Genomic DNA, 9,457 nt, shown 5'->3' with positions numbered 1-9,457 from the left:
GGCCTCTAGCATTACAGGTAACTCTAAGATATTTCTGTTTGATGATGATGGTGGTAAAGATGTTGTGTGCAACATTGGCTCGGTTTCAAATAGTGCAGTTCACGACATAGGTTCATGGTTTGTAGAAAATAAATTAACCCTAAATCACAGTAAGACTCAGTTTTTACAGTTTCTAACACACAATTCAACAAACCCGACGTTTTAATTTCACAGAATGGGCATATGATTAGTGTAACTGAACAGTTCAGATTTCTGTGTTCAGATAGTAAAGTGTCGTGGAAAGCTCACGTTCAGGATCTTGTTCAAAGACTTAATGCTGCCATTTTTACTATTCGAAAGGTATCCCAAGTGAGTGATCATCTGACACTAAAATTAGTATACTTTGCGTATTTTCATTCACTTATGTCGTATGGTATTATGTTTTGGGGTAACTCTTCCCATTCTAAAAGGATATTTTTGGCTCAGAAACAGGCGGTTCGGATAATAAGTGGTGTAAGTTCACGAACCTCCTATCGACCCCTGTTCACAAGTCTGGGTATTTTGACATTAGCCTCTCAATATATATATATATATATATATATATATATATATATATATATATATTCCTTGCTGTCATTTCATGTTAACAATGTTAGATTATTCCTAAGGACAAGCAGCTTTCATTCAGTTAATACTCGTCAGAAATCAAACCCGCATTTGGATGAGTCTTCTTTAACTCTTGTGCAGAAAGGTGTGCAGTATACTGCTGCATCCATTTTCAATAAGCTATCACTAGAATTCAAAATTCTTAGCAGTAATCCACGCGCTTTCAAATCGAAACTCAAGAGTTTTCTCATGGGTCACCCCTTCTATACTGTCGAACAGTTCCTTGAAAAATTAAGCAGATTCTTGTTGTATTGTTGATTGTGTTTACTTAAAGTTATGGCTTGACTTTTTTCAGGTTCATAATCATTTTATTTTTATCTGTTATTACTTTTATGTTGTAATTTCGTGTACTGACACGTTCCATGACTTTGGAGATATCCTCCTCAATTTGGTCCTACGGAACTTGACATGTAAATAAATGAGTACACCGATAATTCCGACCCATTAGGTGACGTCGAAGGAAGACTGGTCCCAAACTACGGTCGCCAATTATCCCGGCCCACACGTTCCGGCTGCACCGATGCTGATGCTTCGCTTTCCCAATACCACAGGGGTTCTGCATACTGTCCCACAGACGACTGTTATGAAAGTTGAAGATACCACTCCGCGTAAAGCTGACCTCGTCTGTGAATAGGATGGATGATACAAATCCTGGAATTGTGGCTCCTGGTGAAGAAACCAGTGACAAAACTGTTCCCGATGTGAAAATTGTGGCGCTAGTAAGCCCTGCACATGTTGTAAGTGACAAGGGTAGTAACAATTGTCATGGAGAATATTCCACAAGGTAGTCTGATTTACCCTGACATGGCGGTCACCTTAAATAGTAAGCCCTGCACATGTTGTAAGTGACAAGGGTAGTAACAATTGTCATGGAGAATATTCCACAAGGTAGTCTGATTTACCCTGACATGGCGGTCACCTTAAACAGTGTTAGTCAGATTTTGTAACAAGTTTGGGGTCCGAACATTTTGGGTGCGTTCTTCATGATTTCTTGTTTCTTGAACCGATCCTGTCTCTGACAAACGGCGAAACATTGTTGCAAACATTGAACGCTGTGGGTGTTGTCGGCGGGGATAGGTCTCCTGGTACAACCTTGCTGCCCGTTGGCATTTGCCTTTCGGTAAGTAAACACCATGTTGGCTAGCTCTCGATTCGAATACGGAACCGTTGCATGCAACTCTGTACACATCCAATAGAAGGTGAGTCAGCAAGAACAGTGAATCGGACACAACATTACCAATTACTATAGCAGGAGAGGGCGCTAAGGCTTGACGTACGAGGAACAGTACCACCCTCTACGAAGAAACCATGCATACTGTAACTGTGGCTGCATAGTACAGCACTCATTAGACCGCAGTCTCTGTAACAAAGTACGATTGAGTAAATGGTCTCTAGCGTGTAAACCATGCCTTTCCGAACATAAGCTCATTAGACCTTCTTTGTTTCGTATCCTCTCATCTGTCAGCCTCTAGAGCTTGTACACGGTGGAAAAAGTCCCCCAGTGTATGAGAATGAACTTTCGTCATTGTCCTCTTACTATTTGAGCAGATGAAAATGTCTGTTGAAGCAGATATATTCTTATTCTGCTGCATAGCAAATTCAGTTAAAGTTATTACGTGGAGCGGAAGGAAGAGAATCAGATCCGACTCATACTATGAGTCACAACCGGTGTCAGGGGCACGCAAAGAGTGCTGTGTTGCAGAAGGCAGAGCGCAGCTCGTAGTACATAGCCACCTCGTTCCAAGCCGTAATCAAGAAGCGCAAACGGCGCAGTATGACGACGGCACCATTTTGCGAGGTACGCAGCACTGTTGCCAACTTTAGCTGCGAAATGCTAACGTCTGCAGGCGACAGCAGTGGCGGTCTACAGTGCTATGGCAACACTGAAGCGTTGCTGTAGAAACATTTAGAAATTCGCGTTACTTTACTGGATTCGGTAGCCATGCGAAGGTGCCGTGCCGGGTCCATGGCTCAACTTATGCCTACTCAACTATAGCTCTGATGGAAAGAGAGAACGCAAGGGGAACTGGCAGTAATTGAGACACAGCGTTGCGGACAAGTCCGTTGACAACTCCGAATAATAAAGGCAGATGACTTCATCACCGATCATGATGACGTTATGTTCAGCTTGAAACATCCCGTTTGAAAAATTATGAACGACTGTGCTGGTAAACTTCTACTTTATTTGACTTTCAAACACCTGAGCAAAACTCAACGTACTCAAACAGTTATCTCTTTACTTATCCTGATCATCACTAAACTGACATATTTTTAGCGCAACGCAATCTGACTTTCAATAATCCCTACAAAAGAATGGCCCTGACTAACAATAACCTATACCTTTCATGAATCATCTACCTCACAAAAATCTTCGTTACTCGACCTACTGCAGTACAGCGAGCGCCAATACTGCCAGCTAAATAAAAGACTCTAACTACTAAAGGCACTAACTACTGATAGGCATAGTTATCAAATGAAAGATTTTGATAGAGAAGCAATAATGTATTTACCGTAATAATGTTCAAAAATCAACATACATATCAATCAATTCATGACAACCATCTTTACAAATTTCCTTTTTTTGGCGTCCACACGTCTATATCGTCCGCTTATAGTAACTTCTCAAAACTCTGGCATGTCTTTCTCCACATCCACCACTGCTGGCCGCTCTCCTCCCAACTGCCCAACACTACAATAGCGAATATTCCAACAATGAGTTCAACCAGCCACAGACTGCACACAGCACAGTCAGTGATTTTCATACATAGCGCTATGTGGTGTTACCAACGTAAAAACCTAAACAGCCTACTTACATAGCTCCCATGTTTCCCACAAAAAATTTTACAAATTGTTATGGGCAGTGGTCAATACACATTTGCCAATTTTTTTATATTAAAGATAACAAATACACTACTGACCATTAAAATTGCAACACCACGAAGATGACGTGCTACAGACGCGAAATTTAACCGACAGGAAGAAGATGCTTTGATACACAAATGTTTAACTTTTCAGAGCATTCACACAAGGTTGGCGCCGGTGGCGACACCTATAACGTGCTGACATGAGGAAAGTTTCCAACCGATTTCTCATACACAAACAGCAGTTGACCGGCGTTGCCTGGTGAAACATTGTTGTGATGCTTCGTGTAAGGAGGAGAAATGCGTACCTTCACGTTTCCAGCTTTGATAAAGGTCGGATTGTAGCCTATCGCGATTGTGGTTTACCGTATCGCGACATTGCTGCTCGCGTTGGCCGAGATCCAATGACTGTTAGCAGAATATGGAATCGGTGGGTTCAGGAGGGTAATAAGGAACGCCGTGCTGGATCCCAACAACCTCGTATCACTGGCAGTCGAGATGACAGGCATCTCATCCGCATGGCTGTAACGGATCGTGCACCCACGTCTCGATGCCTGAGTCAACAGATGGGGACGTTTGCAAGACAACAACCGTCTGCACGAACAGTTCGACGACGTTTTGAGCAGCACAGACTATCACCTCGGAGATCATGGCTGCGGTGACCCTTGACACTGCGACAGGAGCCCCTGCGATGGTGTACTCAACGACGAACCTGGGTGCACGAATGGCAAAACGTCTTTTTTTCGGATGAATCTAGGTTTTGTTTACAGCATCATGATGGTCGCATCAGTGTTTGGCGACATCGCGGTGAACCCACATTGGAAGCGTGTATTCGTCATTGCCATACGGCGTATCGCCCGGCGTGATGGTATGAGGTGCCATTGGTTACACGTCTCGGTCACCTCTTGTTCGCATTGACGGCACTTTGAACAGTGGACGTTACATTTCAGATGTGTTACGACCCGTGGCTTTACACTTCATTCGATCCCTGCGAAACCCTACATTTCAGCGGGATAATGCATGACCGCATGTTGCAAGTCCTGTACGGGTCTTTCTGGATACAGAAAATGTTCGACTGCTGCCCTGGCCAGCACATTCTGCAGATCTCTCACCAATTGAAAACGTCTGGTCAATGGTGGCCGAGCAACTCGCTCGTCACATTACGCCACTCACTACTCTTGATGAACTGTGGTATCGTGTTGAAGATGCATGGGCAGCTGTACCTGTACGCGCCATCCAAGCTCTGTTTGACTCAATGCCCAGCCGTATCAAGGCCGTTATTACGGCCAAAGGTGGTTGTTCTGCGTACTGATTTCTCAGGATCTATACACCCAAATTGCGTGAAAATGTAATCATATGTCAGTTCTAGTATAATATATTTGTCCAATGAATACCCGTTTATCATCTGCATTTCTTCTTGGTGTAGCAATTTTAATGGCCAGTAGTGTATATCAAATGCTCACAATTATTGATATACCGTTGGTCAAAAGCAAAAATTGTCCTCACAGTCCATAAAGACAGTCCTGAGCATTCATCACAGTAGTACAAAGTATGAGCAGTAAAAGAAAATGCACACGGAAGTAGTGGATTTCCATGCAGTCTTGAAGAAGTGTTGTCCTTCCAACTGAAAGACAGTGCTGACTCTTGACATGCAGACAGGTAAGGAGCCACAACAGAGCGAACCAACAGCAGAGTCAGTCGCTGTTTTGAAGAATATTGGCAGGCAGGTTATCAAAGAGCAGACCCACTGTATTTCTTGTAGAGATAATGGTATTAGTGGGCCACCAATGGTGCAGACCCACTGCAGTCCTTGTAGAGATGTCCAGCAGCCGTCCGTTGCAACTGTGCGGGTGCAAAATCACCATCGAAGAGTCTTGCGAATAATATAGCAAATGTATTTACCTTAATAATGTTCAAAAGTCATCATATATATCTATCAATTATGACAACTATTCTTACAAATTTCCTTTTTCTGGCGGACCTCTCAAAATAATGGCATGTCTCTCTCCACATCCACCACTGCTGGCGGCTCTGCTCCAACTGCGCAACGCTACGCGCTGTTCACACCCAACTGCCCAACACTACACAAGCGAATATTCCAACAATGAGTCCAACCAGCCACAGACTGTACACAGCACAGTCAGTTGTTTTCATACATAGCGCTACCGGACGGGAAGTATTCATTTTTTAATCACTGAAGGTTTATGTCAGGATAGTTGTCATACCTGAGTACACAGTCGCACATGAGCTTAAATCCTATGACTATTTGATCGTACTGATAAAACTCGTATGTATATGACGTTCCTTATAAACTAAGGCACCAATAGTTTTAAGCCGGGCATGTAAATAAAGACAGCAGCTGAGACGTACATTGATCACAGTCGAATAATCATACAGACTCACTATGAAGACGACAGAACACAACTGAAAGAGATGATTTGAGAGTTTACTTGCCGTTGTAAATGAATGTAACTCAACCTCAGCCTTGCATTGAAAATGAGTCTCTTAGCTAAGAATTGCGCTTACGTTTCGCTGCAGTCCCCCTTTTGGGTCAGTGAACGTTGTTCATTGTTTCTTCGGCGAGCAGGTTCCGTGCTTAAATTACAATTGTGGAAGAACGGTTAAATAGTCACACGAATTTACGAGCTGACGTAACGGGTGAAGTAGCAACATCACGAAAATTCCAGCGGAACAGTTAACTACGCTGATTACCGTGGCTCTTAAGGTTATTTGCGTACAGCCGTAATTATCTATGTCCTTTAAATGTTAGTCTGCAGTGTTCTACTAATATTCTCTGAAATTTCGATGAATGTGGACTAGTTCAAATAATAGTAATTATATGTCTTAAGTTCAGCGTAATTATGCGTTCCTCTGGTGACAAATGGTCTTGAGTTATATCAGAGCAGGCGCACCGCAAAACCCGCACGAATCATTTAATGAACCGCTATAATTCCACAATGACATTGAATTTCTCTATAATTTCTGCACTGTGCTACTCATTAACCCGGCCGATCCGCCCCTCGAGTTACTGTGGCTGTCGCTGCCACACGAAACCCCATCACCGCTTCCGCCAAACCGAACCACTGCATTTGCGGTCAGCACCGTGCTGCCACGCTCACTGTCCAGCTGACTAGTATTGCCTGTGTCGGGTAACCTACAGTTCACAGGACTTTGTACAAACGTGACGTCATTGTAACATCACACGCTGTATTGAAAGCTGTCTATCGACTTTCGGCATCGTTAGGTTCACAACCCGCTAGGCGAACATGACGCTGAAAGCAACGTTCACCTCACGTAGAAAGCAGTGGAGGTTACGGTTTCACTTTCCTGCAGGATGCTGTGACCTGGATATATAAGGTCCTGCATTCATGTGAACTGGACTATGCGTAAGGGAGAAATTAAAGTGTTGGCATGAATTAACAGTGATACTTATCGAAAAATTTAGACTAATATGACTTCGTCACCACCGAATCTGAGATACCTTGCTGATTTAAAACAATAAATGAAAAAACAAAAACTGAAGCGAGTTAGTATTGTATCCATTAAAGTATAACTTCAACACTGTTCATAAAGGTGCCTCGACAAAATAGGCTTATTTTTAGAAACTCTGACAACTAGTTTCAGGAGTTGTTCTCTAATTATAAAGGCTGCGTAGCCATTCCAACAGACGAATTAGAGCAGAATATCATTTATCTTTTGTCCAATTAATAAATGCTGTTTCAAACCACTGAGGATCTCTCGAAAACGCGTCTTTATTGATAAAATGTGTTGCAACAAAATTACGTAAAACGTCATATTGGTGGATAAACATGTAATGTAACTGAAGACATTTTTGTGTTAGAGAGCGAGAGACAGACAGACAGACAGAGAGGGAGAGAGAGCACTCTCTACATAATATCGGATATTGCAAACATACTTCTATTAGCTTATTAAGATAGTCCCAGAACCTTTTAGAAATGTAAAGGTAAAAAACGAAATTTTGAATAGTGCGGGACACAAACTTTCATAATACGCAAATTACGATACGAAATTACGGAACCCAATATGGTGTTTTCAAATGGCTCTGAGCACTATGGGACTTAACATCTATGGTCATTAGTCCCATAGAACTTAGAACTACTTAAACCTAACCAACCTAAGGACATCACACAACACCCAGTCATCACGAGGCAGAGAAAATCCCTGACCCCGCCGGGAATATGGTGTTTTCCAAGCACACAGCATCGAAAGTTAACGAAAGTCAATAGCAGTTCCTACAGTCTTAGACATGTACGTGTGATGTAAAATGACGTCTTTTGTGCACAAAGTCTTGTGAAAGGCTATCCAAATGCACACCTGTCTTCCTTTTCTTCTATAGACGTCAGAAGGTGTCTCGCAAGTAAAATGCCAGTTATTTACATTTTTCTGAATTCATTAACATAGTCCATGGTGTCCCATTCTAATTAGTGAAACAAGGAAATTAATCGTAAATAGTTATTTCTATGATGATTAGTACCTGAGATACACGCAATTAAAAAGTGTTCTTGAACTTATAAATTACACTACAAACGTAATACTGGATGTTGTTTTTAAAGGAATTTTTCCTCTCATTCTCATAATGTGTTCGGATTTGTTTTATTCAATATCATTTTCTAATTCGATTATTTAATTATATCGTAATTCATCATCAATTTATCTAGGTAAATGTGAGTCAATTGCAGCTCTTGATCTTGAGTTATACTGTTCCAGAATGGCTTGGTGCTGTCTGTCAATCTGTATCTGTATCTGAAACTTAGAGAAGTTTCATTAAACCAATTAACTCTACTATTCTATTACATCGCGCTATCGCATCTTTTTCAGGTACCCCGTGTAAAAGCTGCTCAGCTAAATTGATTGCCCTCAACAAGATCTAATCAACAACAGCTTGTTTGTTACAATCTGATTTATGTTAATAGATATATAAGTGATATAAGTGCCAGCGCACGTCATAGGCATAACTTCTAAGGTAATTGTTTCAGAGTAAAAGCGTTGTCGTAAGTAATTCTATGGTTTCACTCACTTCATGTTGGTATATTTTGCTATTATTTATTTTATCTGGCACCTGTAGTTATCACCACCTCTGTACGGAAACGCCTACGCCAAAACGCGTCATCTTACAGATTCTAAAGGTTCCTTACCGCAAATTCCTTTTGATGAGAGTGTAAGTGGATATCAGAGAGTGCCAAATCTTGCGACCTGGGTGGATATCTCATCAATTCGCGCTTCTAATCCACCACGTCTCCCATTGCCGAAGTACCTTTGTGAGGAGGTGAGTAGTTTTGATGAAAGCATTTTTTTCCTCCTTTTGCAATCTATGTTTCAATGCTCTGGTTGGTCCAGAAGACTTGAGCTTTAATCGTAAGTTACTGTTGCGTCTTTTGCAAGGTATTCAATTAAAATAATCCCTTTTCATCCCATAAACACAGGCTAAACACTTTGGAGAAGGTGACATCGATGTCATCGTTTTCTTGTTCGTGGCCTGTCTTCATTGAGCATAGATTGCAATTTTTTATTTCCTGTCAAAATCACGTTTATGTTTAACGTTATATACTTATCACAAGTTGATCGTCTGATAAGGTTGAAATCACAAATGTCAAACTATGTGTCTGATTGTATTAGGAAATAAAACTGTTTGTTGTAGGTCAGATCTGAATTCTCCACAGTTAAAAATTAACTTTTGAGGAATTTACTCTGTCGATAAATCACACCAAGATAAGAATTTTAAGCTGCAGACTATTCCAGCTAATCCATTTTTAAGGCTTTTAGGATTTTTGATAATTGATGCAGCTTCAGTGGACGAAGTTGCAAGGTCTGTTGTGGTCAATTGGGCTGTCGCCCCAAAGCAGTAAATGACTCGACTTACATGCATATTTCAAATCAAGGCCAAGCAATATCTCTGTAACTTAAATCATTTGGAGCTGTATCTAGACAAC

Source organism: Schistocerca serialis, chromosome 4 (assembly GCF_023864345.2).
Source record: "Schistocerca serialis cubense isolate TAMUIC-IGC-003099 chromosome 4, iqSchSeri2.2, whole genome shotgun sequence".
NCBI classification, from domain to species: Eukaryota; Metazoa; Arthropoda; class Insecta; order Orthoptera; family Acrididae; genus Schistocerca; species Schistocerca serialis.
This window is presented reverse-complemented; position numbering follows the sequence as displayed.